Below are 23282 nucleotides of genomic sequence, written 5' to 3' on the forward strand. Positions count from 1 at the left end.
ACCTCTTCTTGACAGATAGGTAATGAGGTATCTCAGGAAATACCTGGTATGCACACAGTCTTGCAGTAATTATTTTTTTCTTACTTTATTCAAACCCAGAAACTGCTATGATGCACTGTCTTTGATGTTTAACCAACACTCAGGTTTAAAATCTACCCGTGGAAGCTTTGATAAAACACATTTTTAACCTATTATGCTATTTAAGGGAGAGGTACTTCTGCAATTATAGGCTTTCTACCTGTTGGACACCAGTATCTCTGCTCATTAAATCCATGATTTTAGTCAAACTTCGTTGTTAGTTAGATACTAGACACTAAATCCTAAGCTGACATCCTTATCTGAGCCTGCTCCTAGTTGGTTTCGTTGAGGCCCAAGGTAAATAATTTTGTTCATTCTTTGCTGGATCCTTTCATTTTTATAAGTAAGAAAAGAAAAGAAGACAGAGAAAATGATATCACAGTGTGTCCGTCCAGAATTCTTTAAGGCACCACATATAAACACTCTTGCAGTAGGATTAGTTGGGGTTTGTGTCACAGGTAATAAATAGCTAACTTTAACTGAGGTACTGAAATTTGAAACACATACACACACACACAGATTTATGCATGCATGCCTTTGTGTAAAATCAAGTCCAGTCCTACAATAACTTCACTCTCACTTATATATGTTCTTGGTTGAGTGAGAAATTGATTTATTCCTGAAGGAATGACAATTGTCCTTATAAGTATCACATCCATGAGTGAGCAACCATTACTTTACTCTTCACTGTTGTATGAATCATGAATTTTTATAATGCATTATCCCCCCATAAATGTACACCATAGAAGTATATGTTGCATCTAAATAGTATTGATCCTGTGTGTGGAAGCAGAAAAAAATGTTGAGAAATTCTGCTTAGCATATGGCTTGTATAGGCCTGACCTATATGGCTTGTGTATGCCTAGCAATTCTACCTTGAGTGTAACAGAGACTAACTGAAGCGGGGAAGGAGGTCCTTTTTAGAAATCATGTAGGTTGATCCCTTCCTTTAGGGAAGTAAAAGCCCAAACCCCCCATAACAGGAAATCTGCAAAGTCTGGTCAAACATTTGGAAATCAGATTTTCGAATTAACTCAGAGCTATCCAATTTGCTTACATACAGAAATTCTCATTGGCTTGAAAAAAATGGGAAAAGGGAGTATTCCAGAAAAGAGAACATTTTTGATGGGTCATTATATAGAATGTAAAATGTTTTGATGACAATAAAACCATCTTTCTGAGTAGCCCTACTTCCATGTTGCTTTTATGCTAGGAACTTATTTATAACATAGATACACTCTTAACATAATAGTCTTTATTTGTTAATTCAAAAGAAGTCACCTGAAAAAATTTTAAGTAATAGGAAAAGGCTAAATACACTTAACTATTACATGAATCCTAATATTCACTTCTGCATCATCCCAAACCCCTGATCAATTAAAATTTAACTACTAAAAGGCTAAATACACTTAACTATTACATGAATCCTAATATTCACTTCTGCATCATCCCAAACCCCTGATCAATTAAAATTTAATTACTAAAAAGAGGCTGTGTTTATTAATTTTTGTAGTCTAGCTGTCTGTAAGATGCAGGTGGGGAATATGCCAATTTGAGTGTTTTGCATATTTATAGAAACAAAATGCACATCAACAGAGACTTACAGAGTCTCCAAAAGCAATTATGCCTGTAAAATTTCTCTTTTGGCTATAAAATTTGCATTGCTCACGCTTGCACTTACTAAGACACTTCCCAAGCAAATTCCTTCATTCTTTGTCCCCTATCACTTGATTAAGAAATACAAACATTTAGTTGCCCTAAATAATATTTCATTCCCCACAAACAGAGATTTTTAAAACTTTAAGCAGAAAACAAAGAGGAAATTGCAGAGGCAGACTACCTGCTGTTTAATTTCCATGATGCCTGTGGCCTGACCTCTTTAGTTCCAGGCACAGGATTAATTTATCTAAAGAATTTTTGTCAAATACCTTTTTAGCTAGCCATGAATTTTGGAGTAATACTAATTCTCAAGTCCATCCAAATAAGGAAAATTCATCAATACATAGTTTTACAATTATGCAAACTTCACATAATTGACCTTAGAATTTTGAGAGCTGGAGCAGATTAATTTTTACATGCCCCATAAAAATTTTATCACATTAGAAAAAATAGCCTTAAGTTGTTCCATTTTTGGATTGCATAAAAAAAGCAAAAAAGAAATTATGCAGATACAAATATAATAATACTTGTTTCTTTTAAGAGTTTGGCTTTCATTTCAATGTTTATACTTGGGTTCCTGCATTTCTAATTCCCAATAGCTGACAAAAAAATTGTCTTTAGTCTACATAGAACAGTTCTCAGACAATGCTGCATAAACTTCAGATTTTAGAGGAGAGATATTTCATTTTAACTGAGGTGTGGAAAAATTCTAAACATTCATTCCCAAGCTTGTGAACTGAACTTAAGTCACTTTGTGTTGAGTTTTATTTATGAAAAAATAAATTCAATGTAAAGACTCAACTTAGAATTATATTTAAAAACTAGTTAAAAATGCAGTGATGAGTTCATCATCATTACTTTTTGGAGGGCATAAAAATCTTCTAAAACTGATTTATGGTGACAGTTGCATCAGTCAGTAAAATTACTGAAGATTATTGAATTGTATATTTGAAGTGGGTAGATTTCATGAAATGTAATATATACCTCAATAAACTTATACAAAAAAGAAAAAAAGAATAACCTGAAGTTAAAAGTATACATTATTTACCAGAATTGAGAGGTGGTTAAATTAATTGCATGGCTTTGAATGATTTTGAACTTTTTTTTTTTTTTTTTTACTGTGCTCTATATATTTTATCTAATTTTCAGACTTGTTTGTTGAAAAAAAAAACCTGTATGAATTATTATACAGACAGGATAACTGGCCTGGTCTGTCAGATTTCTTCTAGAATTGAAAAACAATAAGCCAAGGATCATTATTATTCACATTGCACAGTCTGTGGTTTAGCTTTAGAAACATGCTTTTCAAGTTAAATTTACTTCAAAATGCACCTAGCTAGGAAAAAAAAGAAAAAAATGAGGGAAAAATGCTAGAGGCAAAGCAAACTTGAGGTTGTGAAATCTGGCAGTCCATTCTCCAAACGTGACTGAGTTTTCCTACCCCTGTTACATTCTAGGGGGACTCACAGTTGGTTTTCATATATGCGTTTACGGATCTATGTACACATCTTGCTTTCCTGAATGGCTAAAGTTTGGTACTTTTACTCTTTGTTAACCTTAGAAATAACTGACTGTCAAACTGATTTGGGGCTCTATTGGCTTGGTTTAATCCTCTGAAAAGGGATCCTGAAATAAGAATCCTCTAAGACCAGACGCTGGGTTCTAAACAATGTATAGAATTTGCAAATAGGTACATGTGGAATAAATATTCCATTAACATTTGTGTTCAATATAAAGCATCCAGTGCATAGGCAATTACACATAATAAAATGTTTGTGTTCTCTTCATTCATATTGTTTTTAAATGTACAGCCATAGGTTGGGAAGTGCTTTAGGTAATTTACCACTAGCTTTCTTGTGAAATGGTGGATCCTGAAATCAGATACGAAAAAAAAAAATCAACCCAAGTAAAACAAGTTTTGAACAACAAAATAATGAGCATGTCCTTATTGCAAAATCCATAGCAATTAAGCTTATAATAAGGGAAGCGACTACCAGAAAGACAGACACAGAAGGAAAATTGTGAGAAAAATTTTCCAACACATTCCATGAAAAGTCAGCAGGGTTTTATAGGAAACAATCAAGTGATTGTATAAAGAAAACATGCAACCAAAGAATTTATTCAGTTAACATCTATAATTTAACAAAATAACATGTTCAAAGTCATTTTTCTGAAGACAAATTAAAAGGCTCTATGAACTACAAATTGCTAACTAGCAATGTTCAAGTAAGGAAATGACGAATCACATTGATGACAAACTATCCCAAGAGTGGCTGCTGCAAAAACTAGCAACTGAATACTTAATGTCAACTTTATTGGTAACTGTGAAATCTTAAAGCAACACATTTTAACCCAAATATCAGTGGAAAACAGGCAATATAGAGGAGACTATGTTTGTATTATTAAATATGAGCATAAAACCACAAAAAACTGATGGATACAAATATTTTATGAAATTTGAACACAAATTATTTAAATCATATGAATCATCAGATCCAAAACCAGTGAGAAAACTATATACCCATAGTTGATATGGAATGGAAGAAAACTGATGAAATGTAAAACCTGAATGTACTAGTTTTAAAAAATCCAACACAAAAAGACTTATTCATATGTACACTCAATATATTATATATCTACTAGCATATATATGTATATATACATGTACACGTACCCTATGTAAAGCTCAATTACTGATACTTTTATATATTAGATTCACACATTATTTTATTTAATTCTAACAGCAATCTTAAAAGATGGGAATTTTTCTGATTTCCAAAAACAAAGGAAAACTAGAATTAAAAATATTAAGACACTCAACTAAAACATTAGCAAATTGTGGTACGCACATTCATTTTCACAAACTTCTCTCATTTCAATTTTACCATTCATACTTTCCAGTTACACTTCGTAATATAAGCAATGCGATAATTTCTATTTAAATTTTATAGAAGATAAAATTTATCTTCTATAAAAGTACATTTTTTAAAAGAAGTAGTGACTAGTATTTAATCCCATACTCTTTTCTCTTTCTCTACTGGAATAAGACTAAAGAAATATTCAAGTCATTCCTCTAGAAAGACACTTGAGACAGCAGAATTTTATATATCATTTAATAAAGCAACAATCCTAGTTAGCATTACAGCTCTCCTTATCATGGTTCTAAGGTCCTTCCTAAATGAATAATGTAATAAATACTATTTTACATGTTCCTTTTTTTGCATATATTTAATTAATACTTTAGTAAAAATCATTAAATATCATAAAATGATTTCATTCCAGACAGGCTGTGTTTCTATCACCTGTCAGGTATGATGGAATGGTTAAAGCAGTATACAATGGCTAAAGCAATGTAAAAGGTGGAGGTGGAGCCAACCTTTATGGAGATGGAAAACATTCTCATCACTAGAATTGGGTTTCTTTACAAATTACTATCTGATACCTTCTGTTCCCCTATATGCATATGGAACCTATCATCTCAGTTAAAGGCTAGCTGATCTGAAGTACTCCAAACCATTCAATACCTAATAAGCATATTTTCTTGGTGTCCCAACAGTATCCCTTTGGAATTTACTATTGTAGGGTAACTTTCCTATTTCAAGCTGCCAGAATTTCACTCCATTTGACTGAGGGCTTTCTTTGGCCATCGGACTCAGCTCTGCCCAAGCACTTCAGGCTGGAAGTGCTAAGAATTAATACTCCTTCAATTAGTTCTCATCCTTGGGACAGCCTCAGTCAAGAACAGATAAAGCTTGGATATTTATACCTAGATGCCTTATCTTCTGTTGAATGGCATAACTCTGAAGCAAATGTTCTACACTGACTCTCACTGTTCAGCAGCAGAATTAAATTCCAGTCTTCGACAGGGTAACTTGACCAATACCTGACCCTTCATAGGTTGCCTTCCTTTCCCTGTTTTATTTTCATACACCCCTACCTGTAGAAGAAGCCAAACTAAGGCTTCTAGAAGAAGACAAACTAAGACACCTTGGGTCTCTGAAGATACTCAGAATATTGATGAGAGCTGAGACCATCTTGAACTCTATTCAGATTTTCAAGACATTTACACAGTTTGTTTCTATTCTAGTTAATAGCAAATACTGTCATTAGAAAGTCTTGGTATCCACTGGGTCTTTGTTTAGGGAAACCAAACACAGACACACAAACAGATATAACAGGTGCGGTTACCCAGAGCTAACATACACACACACATATACATACACCATCAATGCCTCAAACTCACTCCTGAGAGTTGGAAGTTATAACACAGATATTAGAAATTACTTGAGTAAGAGGACTACAGTTGCTACAGTGGGATAAAACGATGGTTTGTGGTGTTACATAGAACTTTAATGGCATCATTTTTGTTCAATTAGACCTCTACTTTTCTATCTACTCTAGGTAGAGGTGACTCTTTTGGACCAAATGGTTAGTTTTTTTGTTTTGTTGTGTGTGTGTTTTTTTTTAATCCTGTCCTTCTATGCTCAGAATATAGGATTCCCAAGTTAGAAAAGCAGAGGTGTTTTGTTATTTAGCCATTCTTGGATATTCATAGGAAAATACCAAGATGCATCATGACAATGGACCCTCAAACAGGAAGTAGGCATCACAATGCACACCAGACCCATGACATTTTTTTAAATGGAATACAGAGAACAGAGCTCCTCTGATCTGCTGAAACTTGATTTCCTGTTCTTTGATAACATTGCTAGAATATCTCATAGCTTCCTGTTAACTTTCAGTTATTAATGCCCAGTGTACACCATTATAAAACATCAATATCCTGGGTGAGAGAGAAAAAACTTCGCACTTTTATTCCTTCTTTCTCTCTTCTGATGTTGGGGGCACTGTGTAGAGACTGTGGAAAAATGATAAAGTTTATACTTACTGTGCACACAATTGCACTGTATTTATTGAGTCCACTGTTTTCTTGGCTGATACCAGACATTGGAATTGTGTGCTGGCTTCCTACAGGCACTCGTGACTTTTTCAGAGGACTCTGTAGGTCTCAACATTGCAGGGACCCATTTTGAGTCATTTAAAAGACCTTCAAGAAATCTGGTCCCAACTGTTTGCAGTTCTTTTTGATTGTGGTATTGATTGTGGTATTTGATTATGAATTTTTGTCCTATTTTGTGATTTTATTTGCCAGTTTCCAAGCAACTGAAAAATACCTTGCTGAACATCTTATATTTAACTAAATGTGTGTGCATGTGTGTGTGTGTGTGTGTGTGTATAGTATGTATAACTGTATATATTTTACCTTTTATTTTGGAAACTAATTTTAAAAAAATCTTTTTGCTGTCTTAATAGATCCTGACATTTATTATATATAGTACTATATATGATACACATATCATAATAATTGCACTGAATGACTATCTCATCTTAGAGTTACATTCTTGAATCCAGGATGAATAAAACCAAGGAATGACACCTTCTCCATCCTACACCTCTCAAAGCCTTACAGAACTCAGTTTAGTTTTATGTTGGGGTAACATGTTACAGAAGCCCACAAACAGAAGCGTGTACTTGGATTGAAAGTGAGGTAAAATATATCTCTGAATAAATCTTTCCTGTCAATTCACATGGTGAGTGAAAATTAGAGTCCAGTAGGAATCAGAGAAAGAGGCAGATAAGTAAGTCCCCTCTGGGAGAGACTCATTCATAGCAGGGTGATGATGTCCTGGGTATCCCACTGTCTAGCAGGCTTCACCAGAAGAGACACCTGTCACATAGGAATTGAGACAAGTGGGCTCACACAGAAATCTTTTTTGTTCTTACTTCCTCAGTTCCCACTTGCTGCTATAAGAACATTCTGAAATAACACTGCCATTTTACAATTACTACTCCCAAAGTTTTGTTTTGTAAGGTAAGACAGATGTTAGGCAGAGATGTAGAAATACAAAACTTACTTACAGATATCTACATACAATGGAGAAAATACTACACACATTTGTTAAGTTTTTATCTTGTCTAAGGAGCCAATTTAAAAAATAGTCTTGAAGAAGTTATAAATGAGCTACAAAATTTCTTTAAAAGTAAAGATTAAATGAGATGGACAAAAAGAAAAGCCCGATTTATCTCTTAGAGGGTTAATACTATTTACCTTTGTAAGTCTTTAACCTTCCAAAGACTTGACATTAATTTAAAAAGTTGATTTCAAGAATAAATATAAATAGTACTCAACATAAATTCTATTTAGTGCCAGAGACCTTTAATCAAATTAGAAAGTTACAAGAATAAGAATTGAAACCACTTTTATGTAGTGAAAAGACTAGAAAAGCAAAGTGATAAAATATTTTGGAGTACCACATATTTTCTTAATCAAGATGCATTTGTTGGATCAAATTACTTTTTCTTGCAGCAGTTCTATGCAGACACATCCTTGATCCTTTTGTGGTTCAAACTGATTTTCTGAATACTTCTCTTTAAAATATATTGCCAGTGCAAACTGAGATAACATACCTTCTTCTTAGAGTCAAATGTTAAATTATTCTATTTGTTTTATTTATGATTTAAAGTAACTGTCTCATTCATCAGTAATAATGCTTAACACAGTCTTCAGGAGACAGAGACTAAGCCTTTCAAATGAATGACTATAAAGTGAATAGCTTGTGCCAAAGGATGATTCATTTGATTTAAAACACATTTGTAGAACAAATTTTGGAACTGTGCACACTTGTTAATTTTCTCTTTTGTGATTTTCCTTCTCTTTTGTAGGTTGGCACTCAAAACCAACATCTAGACAGTGCCAAGCCTGATGAAGTGGTTAAGAGCATTCCTGGAAGTGGCATATATGCCAATGGATCAGCTCTTTGTAATTAGAAGAAATAAAAAGTCTGTGTTAGATATGAATAAAAGCTGTTGTATAGTTTGGGCTTTTTTTTTCTTTTTAAAAAAATATCTTGGAATACAGAAGCTTGAGCCTAAGCATGAGGGCGACAGGGGGACTGCCAGAAATAAGTCAACATGCTCCATCATAGTATAGAGCCATTCAGGACCAAATTTGTATATCAGGCCTGTTCAAGTTCTAGGTCATGACTAGTGAAGTTATGAGTTGTCTTAGGAACTTCTATTGATACACCCTGTCTTCTTATTTGCAGAGTCTGCTGGGGCTGACTGATCCAAAAACTTCAGATGGATAGATCTTTGGTTTTAAGGTGGGCAAAAGTCAATCCCAATTTGATTTAAATCTTTCAGAACAGATTGATTATTAATTATGCAGAAACTTGTGGTAACATTTTCTTTCCTATCTCTCCACATCACCATGGTTTTACATTTTTAGAATTGAACAAAGCTTTTAGATAACTTCCCTGGCTAAAAGTGAATCATAGAGAATTGTGCTGTAGAAACAGTGAAGGTGATACTAAAGCCCACCACCAGACACATTCTAGTAATTCTTCAAACGTTGAATTATTTAAACACTGCTTCTCTTCAACATAGGTAATTAAGGTTGTCCAGGATATAAAAAGTTTTCACAAAAGACATTTCTTTCCCAGTCTTGAAATTTTGCTACTTGTCAATTTCAGTCTTCTTTTTTTCCTTTCATATCACTGCACTTTTTACAATAAACTAAATACAAGAACATAGACTAGAACAAATTCTGCCCATCAACAGATTTCCCCTAAAAATTCTGAATGTGTCAGACTGCATAGCTGTAGATTACTGAACTAGAGAAGATACTGGCTGACAGTATTTAGGGAAACTCCACACATCTCCTTGATAAGTTACCAGCTCACACTTCCTCTTAACTTATGAACTGTTTCTCAGTTTAGCGGGTAGAAGTGGGCCTAGGAAAATAAGATTCCTGTACAATGAGTACAAGAAGAGAATGTTAATTAAGGTCCTCTTCATTAAATAATTAAGGAAGCTAATCTTCCAGGAAAACTTAAAGACATGAGAACAGATAGAAGAAATTTTGTTTAAATGTGCATAAGTAGGAGGCTATGACAATTGTGGCCATAATACAGATCACAATGTCTTAAAATCATTAGCCAGAAACAAGTAACAACAACAAAAATATCACTGGAATAAAAAAATATGTGAACAACTATCATGAATGTTTTTTTCAGAACAGAGCTGTACCTGCACAAAAACTGATTTTACAGAGAACTGACTACCTTGAAACATTTATTTTCATACAGTTCAAGAGCAGATGTAATAAAATTTCCATACTGGCTTACTTAATTCCTTGGTAGTTCTGTTATTTTCTTACTTTATACCCACTAGTGAGTTGCAGAGGTTTTGTCTAGATACACAAAGGAGATGAACAGCAGTGGTATCAGTTTGAAAGGGCACATCACATTTTTATTCTGTGATTTAGCAACTTCTTAATCCCGATCCAATTCAGTTCATGATCTGTTTCAGGCAAAGTGACTTTCTAGATTCACCTATCTCTTCTTCTTTCCTCCTCATGTTGAGAGAAACAGGTTTTACCTACTTCGTTTCATGACTAATACCTGCCATTGATTCCATTCCTTCTTACAATTACTTGAATCCTCAAAAGCCCTGCTGACCTTGCCATTACATTGCTAAACCATATTCTTCTTCCCTTCAGTGGCATGCTTCAGTAGAGGGGAAAGTGGTGGTTAAGAATGCAGACACTGCTGTCAGATTACTTGAGTTCAAATCATGATTCAGCAACATCTGTGTGAACTTAAGTATGTTGCTTAACGTGCTTTTCTCAGTTTCCTCCACTAAAAAACTGGGGGGTTCCCTGGTGGCGCAGTGGTTGGGAGTCCACCTGCCGAGGCAGGGGACACGGGTTCGTGCCCCAGTCCGGGAGGATCCCACATGCCGCAGAGCGGCTGGGCCCATGAGCCATGGCCTCTGAGCCTGCGCGTCCGGAGCCTGTGCTCTGCAACGGGAGAGGCCGCAACAGTGAGAGGCCCGCGTACCGCAAAAAACAAACAAACAAACAAACAAAAACCTGGGAAAATAAGAGTTTCTATTTTATAGGGGTTTTTTCCTAATGAAGATTGAATTAAATAATACACAGAACACAATTAGCATAGTGCCTGCCACATGGTATGTACTTTAACGTTTGCAATCCAAATTCTGTCTCCAAATTTCACTCTAAATTGTCTCAAGTGGTCGGGTACATCCCCAACTACCAACAGTAGTAGCTTGTGTATTCTGATCTACTTCTGTGAAACCTCTGGTATTTAAATCCTCTGCTCATCCCTCCCTTCTTCTTGTATCTCTTTCACTTAAAAAGTATCTAAAACTACCAATTTGGATGAGGATGAATCTAGCCACTATGAAAGAGACAAATGTGAGCCGTGCCTGGATCATGCCCTTGAGGAACTTAGAGTACAGTAGGAAAAATTAAATGCATATAAAATGTCAGTCTAATGTAAATTAGAATAGAAGAGCACCATAAGAGATGCAGATAACTGATAATGTAGTGCTATGGGAGTTCAGAGGAAAGCACAATTACTGCTAGCTGAGAAGAATTAGAGAAAATTAATGGAGGTGCTGGCATTTAATCTGGGCTTTGCAGGATGGAAGACATTTGGCTACATAAATATTGGATTAGTGTATTTTAGGTGAAGGTCACCAAATCTGCAAAACTTCCTGGAGAATAAGAAAGAGTTAAATTTGTTTTTGATTATGGTTGGAGATTTACGTGAAGCCTACATGTGAAAGGTCTTAATTTCCAGGCTAAGAAGTTTGACTTTTTTCCCTCTATTATGGGGAGCCATTAAAGCTTTTAGAACAAGTAAGCAACATGATCAAAATGGTATTCAATAAGATTAATCCTGCCATGATTTCATTACAGTTCAGCAAACATGGATAAGACCCAGTGCCTGCTTTTGAGGAGTTACAGCATTGGGTGAAGAAGGAAAACAGAATTTCCTGTAAGTGGAAATAGTTAACATGTTTGAAATGGCATGAAATTGTAGAGAGTTTATGAAGATGATAAGATATTGTATTCATAGAGCATAAACTGGAAAGGTATTAAATGGCAAGTAGGCATGGAGCAGGTCATGGGGAACTTCGTAAGCCACAGATAAGCACTCGGATTGAAGATGCTTTATAAAACAAATGAGGTAGAAGAGCAACTCCAGACTAGTGGTTACTGTAATACTCCAGATGAAAAATGATGAGAACCTGAAGTTAGAAATATCAGTGAAGACAGAAAGGATGTCATAGAAATAAGGAGAGAGTTGTTCTGGTGGAATCAACAGGGCATAACTGACTATAGAGCCATTTGCTAGACATTTATTAAACACCCACTACATTTCAAGCTCCGAGGAAATACATCAACAATGCACCAATGAACACAAGTGGGCAAAAACTCCCTGCCTTCAGAAAGCTTATATTTTTTGAGGAGGATTAAAAGAGGTGGTGGAGGAAAGAGAATAAGATTTCATAAGTTACAGTTGCATATGATTATTTCCTAAAGTCTGAGCTTGGATTCCAAAGCTGGCCCTTTTGCTTATGCTCGAAGCTATTTGCTGCAGTTCCCAAGATCTTATCTTTGGCCCTATATTTTAACAAAAAATTCTATACTCTATATTGACTCCTTTTCAACTCTCATGAGTTCCAAATATACGACTCATATTTAAGTTCCTTCCCAAGAATCAGACTTTAATAGGCAACCGCTTAAAGTTGTATGACCATTTGGATGAACAACCTATATGTTGCCTTATTCCATCAATTCTAAGATGCTCTTATCATGTTTTTCCTCTTTTGATCTTGATCAAAGGCTTCACCATGCTTTATCGCCACACTTATTTAGATTATTTTCACGTTTGAGTGAGCTGCAACTCACCATTGCTCTTTAATTCACACCTGCTCAATTCATACATTCTGGTTTTAATCTCTTAAAAGGTCATCTTCCTCCTTTTCTTAAATTTAGTTTAGACCTTGCTACCTCTCTTTTGGGTTATTGTTAGTTTGTTACTTGCTGTCCCTTGCAACTTTCTTTCTTTCCCTAAATCAAAGGTCAGATCATAACATTCTCCCCCATTAAATCTACCTGCCTTTCTCTCCACCCCGTCCCAAACCATCTATAACATACACGAGTGCCACTACATATAAGATGGAGAAAAATTCCCATGCATGCTTGACATGCAAGAAGTTACACGGCAGGATCCTCAGGGAGATGGGCCTTCTACGCCAAAGAAAGAAGGAAGCGAAGATACTGTTCAAAGACACTGGAAGACTGTCTCCGCTTTGGCCCCCATTTCCCTCTGTCTATTGGTCTTGTTGCTGAACTGGTTCAGGAACCAAAAGGGGTTCAATATTTGTAAATATTCCCCTAAACTGAAGAGCACAATTTTTGGTGCTTTTCTCCAGAATGCAAAATACAGAACTGAGTATTAAAAAGCAGGGGTACAGCAAGATTAGTGTGTGTTTCCAAGTCTGGCAGGACCTTTGCTACACAGTCACCTAAGGCTGTTACCCTATCAGGATTCTAGAAGACCAGGAGTAAAGCTGAGCCAAGATATGGTGTCTCTGCTCTTGTGTCTATGGCTCCTTTACATCACTTTTTAAAAATTGAAGTATAGTAGATTTACAATTTTGTGTTAGTTTCAGGTGTACAGCACAGTGATTTAGTTTTATATGTTCTTTTTCAGCACAGTGATTCTTTTATATATATAGATATATGTTCATATATATGTATGTTCTTTTTCAGATTCTTTTCTCTTATCGGTTATTACAAAATATGAGTATAGCTCCCTGTACTACACAGTAGGTCTTTGTTGATTATCTGTTTTATATATAGTAGTGTGTATATGTTAATATCCTCCTCCTAATTTATCCCTCCCATTCTCCTTTGGTAACCATAAGTTTCTTTTCTATGTCTGTGGGTCTATTTCTGTTTTGTAAAGAATTTTATTTGCATCTTTTTTTTCAGAGTCCACCTATAAGCGATATCATATGATATCTGTTTTTGTCTGACTTCACCTAGTGTAATAATCTCCAGGTCCATCTATGTTGCTACTTCACTTAAATTCTGTATCTTTGTTTAAATATGTCTGGAAATGCAGGTGAGTGAGTGTGTGTCTGTTTCAGTCAAACTGAATCCCCCTGGAATAGTGCAGACCTCAAACCACATTTCCACCCCCCACTCAGCCTTCTCCTCTCCTACACTTAAACTGACTGTACTTGCCTGAAGAGACAATTACCTCTCCGGCCTCTCTGCTTTCTTTCTCAGTCCTTAAAGTTTTTGCTCCCTTTTGCACCTATTAAGTCCTTATCTATCTTTCGATTGTCCACCTCAAACCTTACCTCTTCAATAAAATCTTCCTCAATTCCCAAACTGGAAATGATCATCCCTTTTTTTATCCTGATGCATTTTGATTGAACAAATTATATTTATTTGATTAAGTGTCAAAGTAATTATAAATTTCTTGAAGACTGCAAGCATGTATTAATTATCATTGTATGCCCCTAATACATATCACAGTGTTAGTTACATTATAGTACTCAATAAATATTTTGGGGATTAAATTGAATAGATAAAAGATTTTATTGTTATAAAAGTGCAGTCAGACCAGAACCAAGATGGCTTCATTGACAAGGAGGACCTGAAGGACACCTACGTCTCCCTGGGCAAAACCAACCTCAAGGACGAGGAGCTGGACGCCATGCTCAGGGAGGCCTCGGGGCCGATCAACTTCACCATGTTCCTGAACATGTTTGGGGAGAAGCTGAGCGGCACGGATGCTGAGGAGACCATCCTCAATGCATTCAAGATGCTGGACTCTGACGGCAAAGGCAGCATCAACAAGGACTAGTTGACCAGATGTTCCAGTTCTCCACCATCAACGCTGCAGGCAACCTGGACTACAAGGCACTGAGCTACGTGCTCACCCACGGGGAGGAGGAGTGAGGGGTACCCCTACCCCCCTGGGCCATGGCCAGTTCAATAAACGCAAACCCACAAAAAAAAAGTGCAGTCACTTTATGAAATGAATTTAAAGAAAACTTTTTAAAAGCAGCAAAGACTGAAATGCAGAAGAAAGCAATAATAACACTAATTAATTCAAATTTTGATTCCATTAAAATTCTTCAGAATTAAATGGATTCAAGACATATTGACAAAATAATGACAACCTTTTACATTTGCATAAAGTCTAGAAAAATGCGTTGTCTTTTGAGAACAAGATGCTATTTCGACAAATTCAACATGCTTGGTCTCAGGCCAAGCACATCATCTAAACTCAAGCTGAGTAGAAACAACAAATGTGAGAGGGCTGTGGATTTTCTATCTGTTCGAAGCCTTGCAGTTGTGAAAACAGTTTCTTTCCAAGAACTTCCAAGTGCTTGCGGATCAGGTTCAGCTTTAGAGTGCTAGGCATACCCACACTTAATTTCAGAGGCTTTGAGCCTATAAGATTGGCTTGAAGTGGGTACATATTGGTGTGTTGAAAATGCTTCCGAGTAATTTTTTAAACAATTTCATGCTTAAAAATCACTGAGCTGAGGTTTTTCATTGATATCACTACCCAAAGATGACAAACAAGCCCTCTGAGTGGTGCTAGTGGCAATCACAACACTGTCTTGGACATAGAGATGTCCCTCAAAGGCTAAAGAGAAGATGTGTGTCTCATAAAGCCAGACACTGTCCCTGAAATTCTATCCAAAAGAGGCACATGAGAAAGTGAGCTCCAAAAGTAAAATGTTGCTGTAAAAATATTTACCAATAAAAAACAGTATAATGTGCCTTTTCTACAAATTACATTGCTATTGATAAGTGGTCAACCAAAGGAGGTCTTGAAACTCAACCTATTTGGGATAGGATTGGGGGAGGGAACATCTCATGCATTAGGTATTGCATTCCAAGGAAAACCTAAGAAAAGACACCCAAAGTAGAATTGAAATTAACCAAAAGAGAATTTCAATATGGTCAGTGGGTGAAATTCAAAGATTATTATTTTCTGTGTAACAACTTATCCTGGCATTTCCCTTAAATGTATGGTCTAGATATTTATTCAAAAGAAAGATAGCAATCACACACACACACACACACACACACACACACACAGACACACACACCACTGCCACGGGGGAGTATAATGGTTAATTTTATGTATCAACGTAGCTAGTCTAGAAGTCACTCTGAAGGTGTTTTTCAAATGAGATTAACATTTAAATCAGTAGATTTAAGGAAAGCAGATAGCATTCCACAATGTGGCTGGGTCTCATTCAATCACTTTAAGGCCTTTGAAAAAGACTGAGGTATTTCCCTTGAGAGAGGGAATTCTGCCTCCAGACTGCCTTCAGACTCAGCTGCAATATCAACTCTTCCCTGGGTCTCCAACCTGCCAGACTACCCTGCAGATTGTGGACTTGTCAGCCCTCACAATCATGTGAACCAATTCTATAAAAGAAATCACTCTCTTTCTCTTTCTAGATAGATAGATAGATAGAAAGATAGATAGATAGATAAACAGATAGACACACATCCTATTGGTTCTCTTTCTTTGGTCAACTTGACTAATACGGGGTCTAATATAATTCAATAAATCCTGTCCAAAAATACTTCTAAGATCAAAAATTATGTAAAAAAGCAAAGATAGATACGTAGCTTTATTTAGGATAAACTGATAGAACTGTTTTATTTGATGCTACAGCCAACCATCTTAAAATCTCCCGGCAGTTTGGACTTGTATAAATCCTCTTATTAAAACTTGAGGAGGAAAACAGAGACTGAAATGACACCAGACTAAAATTTTACTTTGTGTTAATAAATACAATCCCAGTCAATGAGCATATTTTCTTTAAACTGTGAACAAATGTAAAACTTCATACATTTGGCATATTTTTGGTTTATATTCTGGTGGTGATTCTTTGCAGAACAAAGGCTGATGAGTTTCCGCTGCCATCCCTCCCATGTTGTGTACATCCTGCCATCTGTCAATCTGGTGCTTTTCACAAACACTCAATCACACATACCAAGCACTTTCCCCTTGCCCCTCCTCCCAACACCTTCCCACCCCACACACATACATGCATGTTCACTCTTTATTCAGTGTTCCAGGAAAATGTCTTTCCACTCCACTTTCTGCATTGTTCATTACAGAGGTCATATAAAGCTTACTGGTTGTAGCCTTTGTGACTAAAAAAAAAAACCTGTAGGCTGTGTGCAGGTGACTACAGCTAGGATGAGAGACCCTATAAAGAAATATAGACAATAAAAGCAGCTGCCTTGTACCAACTGCAGTAGAAAGGCAGCTGCTTTCTTTCCATCGAGGTGGAACAGAGCTTGCTCCTAGGCAGCAGTTGCTACACCAGCAATAACTATCCTGGCTAATCTCCCACCATCCCAACAATTATTTGGAGAACAAAAGGAAAATGACGGAGTTTCTCCCTGAATCAAGGACACACATAATGAATTTCCTTCCTTACATGGTCCATTCCTCAAGATAGGAGACATGCACATCTCAAAAAGAAAGGAACATACACTTGATTAATAGCAGCTAGTCCCACTTTGAAAAGATGAGATGGATCATTATAATTATTTTTGAAAGGAATAATTGTGGTTATTATTTCTGGAGTGGGGTCATCTCACATAACTGTTTTTTAGGTTTTATACTATTATGCTTTAAATGCAGGAATCTCTAGCTCCTTCACAATATAATCAGGACCCTGGAGAAGGAGGGGTCCTCACTCTTCACACTTTCACTTAGAATATATTTAAAACATAGTATTTGTTTTGGGAACAAAGTACATATAAAAATCTTGCTTTTCCTGTACCACTAAGATATGTCATCATTCTATGATAGATTCAGCTATCTCTTGTTGGAAAAAATAACAAAGAGAATTATTAAACCATGATCAAAGGCCAACTCTCATATGGTCTCCACACTGCTGGTTTTGTGAAACTCAAGTTATTATCACCTCTCCAGGTTAAGGGAATAGCAAGGACTTGGCAGAGAGGAAAATGACACAGGTCTGCAGAGGTGAGTGCTCAAAAAATGCTCATCTTAGCTTCAGGAACCCTTAAAGGGGGAATTTCATTAAGTAAAAGCAACCTTTCAGTATTCCCTAGACTAAACTGTGAAACATTTTTGAAAAGCATAAAATCCTTATTTATGGCAGGAATGTTTGAAATTCAAAAGATAAATGCCATTCGGAATGCAACCATGTTCTAGGTATCTAATATGTAATGGGACACAGCTGTAATAACAGCCACTGAACCAGGGGCCTCTCTATATCATGTCATTAGTTGACTTGTTATAAGCCAATCTTCTAGCCCTTTTTATAAGGGCCACTGGGGTAAAAAATAAATATATCATGTACTGAACATCTGTGGTTCTGTCACAAAGCACCACTCATATCAACTTTCAAGCTTATATCTTAGGCTATACATGACACACTTTTAAAAATGTATCTTAACAAAATGTATAGATTAGGAACTCATAAGTCTTTATTCCAAAGGACAGAGGATACAAGAAGGCCTTGGCTGTGCCATGGGTAACACTAATGGCACCTTTTTTTATTGTTTCAGTATATTCTTTTGGGTTTAAAACCATACGTGTACTCTAGGTAAGATGCTGTAGGTGAATATTTTACATGTGAGAGTTAAGTGAGGAAAGAAATGCCAAATGTCAAGCTATTGACATATTAAGTCATCAAAATCATGAGTCAGCATTTAAGAACACACAATTAGGAGCAGCAATTCCTGATTGGACTTTTTTTAAAAAAATAAACTTATCTGGTGGGCTTCCCTGGTGGCACAGTGGTTGAGAGTCCGCCTACTGATGCAGGGGACACGGGTTTGTGCCCCAGTCCGGGAAGATCCCACATGCCGTGGAGCGGCTGGGCCCATGAGCCATGGCCGCTGAGCCTGTGCGTCCGGAGCCTGTGCTCCGCAACGGGAGAGGCCACAACAGTAAGAGGCCCACGTACCGCAAAAAAATAAATAAATAAAAAATAAACTTATCTGGTCATATAAGAGGTTATTTCTTTCATCTTTCCAATGGTCAAATAAAAAATAATGCCCATCTCCTTTAAAAGGAAACAGGGAAAGGGAATAAAACATTTAAAATAACTAGGAAAAACTACCAGCTATATTTCAGAAAAAAATATAAATGTCATTAATCTATGTAATGAAATAATTAATGATAATGAACATTAGTATAGTTATGAGAGATTTTTGTAGAGAAGGCACGGGTGTAAGGAAGGGATCCATTTAGGAGGTATTTTATATAATATAGGAAGGATATGAAGGAATTAGGGTTGTAGCAATGGATGTGGTAAGAAGTGGTCTGGTTCTTGTCATACTTTGAAGGCATATTTATAGAATATGCTGATAGATCAGTTGTAAGTGGGAGGAGTCAAGTATGACTTCAATGGCTTTGATCTGGATAACTTGGAAGGATGGAATTGCCATTACCTGCAGTGGGGAAGCCTGTGGGTTACAGAGTCCATATTCATAATTGCCAGGCTTGTAGTATTGATGGGCAGCAGTATATTACTCAAAGGCTTCCAAGTTTACCCTTGGTGGTTTGAAAAAGGATCTTAGGTGTTATATGGACAAGCAAATATTTAATAAATGATATTAGCTCTCCGTATACAGGAGTAAAGTTCTCTTTTCAAATACATTTTAGGTAACAAATGAGGCTTGATTTAACTAAGTATTGATACATTGCTAAACTATGAGAGTCCTGGTGGTACATGGTTGAAGCAAAATTCCTGAAAACATGCAGCTGTTTACTGAAAATTGGGAAATACTATTGTATTAAAAAGACCTGGATTCAAATACTCTTTAGCCACATAAGCTAGAAAAGAGGGGCTAGTTAACTAAACTCTTGAAAACAGTTTCCTTTTCTATTAATAAGGGTAATAATGCTCAAATTACAGGGTTGCTTTAAGGGTTCAATGTTGCCTATAAAATACCCAATATTGTATTTGACAAATGCCTGGTACTCCACACTTGGTTGTTACTTTAAATAATAAATATGATTTTGTGTCTATTCAACCGTTCCTTTAGGCTATTATAACAACCCAAAGATATGCACAGATAAATACACAATATCTAATGCCCACTAGTTCATTTAAATAAGAAATAACTACTAATAGTAGAGAAACATTTATCATCAAAATATATATAAAATACTTTTTAAGACTTCATTCAGTATACTAAAAATTACAGCAAATAGTTATGTAAATACCATCATTACATGTGGAATGCACATGAATTTTAGAATTTCCTTAAGCACTTCCCAAGAAGACAGTTAAAATCTTATCTCCTAACAAAGTGTATATGAAGATTGACCTGGATAAAAAATGGTGGATTATTTCTTTACATACAATTCCTCTGATAGATTTCTTCTTTTGAAACTCATTTCAATAGTGTTTTTAACTTAATAGAGTGAGCAATAACTTTTACCTTTCACAAACAGGCAATATTTATAATCATGGATGTCTTAACAAATATTAGCAGACAGAGTGGTAAAACCTGGCATATTATTACATCATCAGTGCTAAATTCTGGCCATATATCCTCAGAGCAATTATAATTTATTCTTACAATTATTATTATAAACATTTATAAAATTTTTCTTAATTACTTGTTATGAAGAGTTACTTTTATGATAATTACTATCCATTATATTTTAGTGCTCTTTAGTTCCATATACTTTTTAAAAATTGAGATATAATTGACATATAACATTGTGTAAGCTTGAGGTGTACAATATATTGGTTTGCTCCTAGTTTCATATACTTTACGTAGTAACTGTCTATAAATTTGTATATTTAACTAAATAGAAACTACATTCCATACTAATAACAAAAAGCTTGATTGAGAGATAGGAGAAGAGACAGATAGATTGATAAATAAGCCAGACTGATGTGGAGAGTTTCACTGGACAGCTCTAAATATTTGTTCACTTCACATATTTTGACTAGGTGCTTTATACAAACCAGACACATTCAACTGAGATACAATTAAACTACACATACGTATCTATCATTTAATTTGTACATAATTTAGAGTATTTTATTTATTTTTCTTCCTCCTTTGAGTGAAAATCTTTGGGATAGGGTGCTGCTATTTTTGGCATCACATAACAAAAAAAATCATAAAAAGATAGTCTTTAAAAGCCATCCTTTAGTAATGAAAAAAATGAAGCTATTATACATAATTTGGCATTATCTGTGAATTCAAGATAAATATTTCATTGGGTGGCTTCACTGAGCTGCTGATGCTTATTGAAGTCTCTTGGTAATTGGTCTTGCCTGCCTTTTCTTGGTCAAACCAATCAATTTCATGCTGGTTTCTTAAAACCTTTAAGATCTCCTACTAAACTGAGAGCTCCTTGAAGATAGTAGACACATCTTAATAAGCATTTTATCCACTGTGCATTCAGCATAATACCTGGCTCACAATAAGTGCTCAGTCAATGCTTAGGGAACAGAAAAAAACAACTAGTAATTAAGTGTGTTATGTATTGCCAAAGAAACCAGGAGTTAGCTAAAAGTTATTTTGATCTTCAAAAGTACATTCGTTGCTAAATGTTCCAAAAGTTCATTAATGATATTACTACCAAGTATTGATCACTTATAAGGACCAAGCACTTGAGTGCTTATGTAGGCAGTTGTTCTTGTCTTTACTACAACTCTGGGTAGACATAAACCTTATTTAATAAATAACATAGTTAAGAGTAAAACTATTCAAGTGCAAATGATTTAGAAAATAAAAGGACTTTCTTCTCTCAGATCTGTTAGGTTTCATACACTTTCTAGAACTTTACTCTTTCTAGAACTTTATATTCTTCTTGAGATATGTATATATATATACACGCACATAAACATACAAACACAAATGCAAATATATACACACAAAACAATAAGTTGTTGCAAAACCTAGTTCTTTTTCTAGCTGTTTTATATTGGGACTTTAATAAAGACATCTATCTTCTATCTGCAATAATAAGAATTTATGAAAATAGCTTAGAATGGAAACATATTTCAAGTAAGATAGATGATATTCATTTTTTAAACTTTTCAGAAATAAGGACTTTAAATTAAACCAAATTCTTCCGCCATATTAATTCAAATCAAGAAAGATGCATGTTATATTTTTTTTTTGCGGTACGCGGGCCTCTCACTGTTGTGGCCTCTCCCGCTGCAGAGCACAGGCTCCGGACGCACAGGCCCAGCAGCCATGGCCCACGGGCCCAGCCGCTCCGCGGCATGTGGGATCCTCCCGGACGGGGGCACGAACCCGCGTCCCCTGCATCGGCAGGCGGACTCCCAACCACTGCGCCACCAGGGAAGCCCTGCATGTTATATTTTAAAACCTAGGTCCTTTGCTGGGAGGTGATGGTATATTAGGCAATGTATTTCAAATGTCAAGTATAAAAAACCTTTTTGAAAACATTTTAATAGAAGGAAAATGAAACAAGCTCTACTCAATGAAAGAGAAATAGAGAATCTCTTTCCTTGACATGTTGGAAATTTGCATGAATAACTGTTAGGTGTACTCCTTCTTAGAGGATATATACACAATTATGCTCCATGGATGGACGAAGATGGACAAACTCTGCCCCAAAACTATATTCAAACAACATGATGAACCAAAAAAATAAAAGTACATGATATGCAACATTTTTTCTTTAATATGTCTGTAGTGAGCATAATTATTTTGGGGGCATTTAAAATTTTCTCTTTTTGGAACTATAGTAAACTTACTAAAATGTACTTAAAAACCAATATTCTAGTGATTAAAAGTAAAAGGTGACCATTTCCTAAGTAATTGCAACATCTTTGTTTTATGTCACAACATGGTCCTTGGTAAAAGTTTATTTTAACTCTTTATCCTGAATGATTGTTAGAATATTCATTTGTCACCTAATTTCTTCTTATATCTCTGTCCATCTCTTTTCTTTAACCTTTGTAGACATTCTTTGCGTGACTATCCCTTTATTATTCTCACCAATCCTTTTTATTTTATGGCTGTCTTTGGGTGTCATCCTAGCCAAAGTCTCAGAAGTATAGCTGAATATAACCAACTGCCAATCAGATGTTTCCATTAGACCCTCTCATGGGCACTTCAGGGCTAACACTAAGTCAAGATATATACAGACATCTGTGTATGTAATGAAGGAAGAATGGCTTATTATATTGAGAGTTGTTTTACATCACATATGAATTCCAATTTTGAAACAATTAGAGCCTAAACCAAACACATCAAAGTAGGGTGTTTCAGAGCCTGACTTCATATATTTTAATATTTATTCATATTTTTTAATTTTAAAAAGGAGTTTCTATGTCTCCCAGATAGAGCAAGATCAGCATGATTATGTTTGAGACAGGGCTCAATAACTTATTTAAGTGCTTCCTTAGTTCCATATACTTTCTCTCATTTTATTTAGTCCTCACAAAAATCCGTGTGTGTATTATTGTATCCATGTCAAAAAGGATGTAAAGACTCCAGATTAGTGTAATCCCTGTCTTAAATTCATCTTTAAAGAAAATTGGGAATGAATGCATAAACAAACCAAATTTAAAAATAAAAAATCTAGTCACCTCACTATTAAGTGGCAATACCTGGATTTACAGTTGGACTTTTCACACTG

At 35.5% G+C, this 23282-nt stretch overlaps 1 protein-coding gene and 1 pseudogene across 3 annotated transcripts in view; one reads left to right on the forward strand and one right to left on the reverse strand.

The window, feature by feature from the left end:
- EPHA3 (EPH receptor A3) overlaps nt 1–23282 on the reverse strand; it is a gene marked incomplete at both ends in the record, with an annotated part of 362616 nt that overhangs the window by 87772 nt on the left and 251562 nt on the right. The gene's annotated exons all lie outside the window — the stretch shown is intronic.
- On the forward strand, nt 3972–14584 carry LOC309806545 (myosin light chain 5-like; annotated as a pseudogene). The gene is made up of 3 exons: nt 3972–4055; nt 8461–8557; nt 14236–14584. The product of its transcript is annotated as a myosin light chain 5-like (transcript).

The sequence above is a fragment of the Mesoplodon mirus genome (genome assembly GCF_964341445.2).
Source record: "Mesoplodon mirus genome assembly, chromosome: 6".
NCBI lineage: Eukaryota > Metazoa > Chordata > Mammalia > Artiodactyla > Ziphiidae > Mesoplodon > Mesoplodon mirus.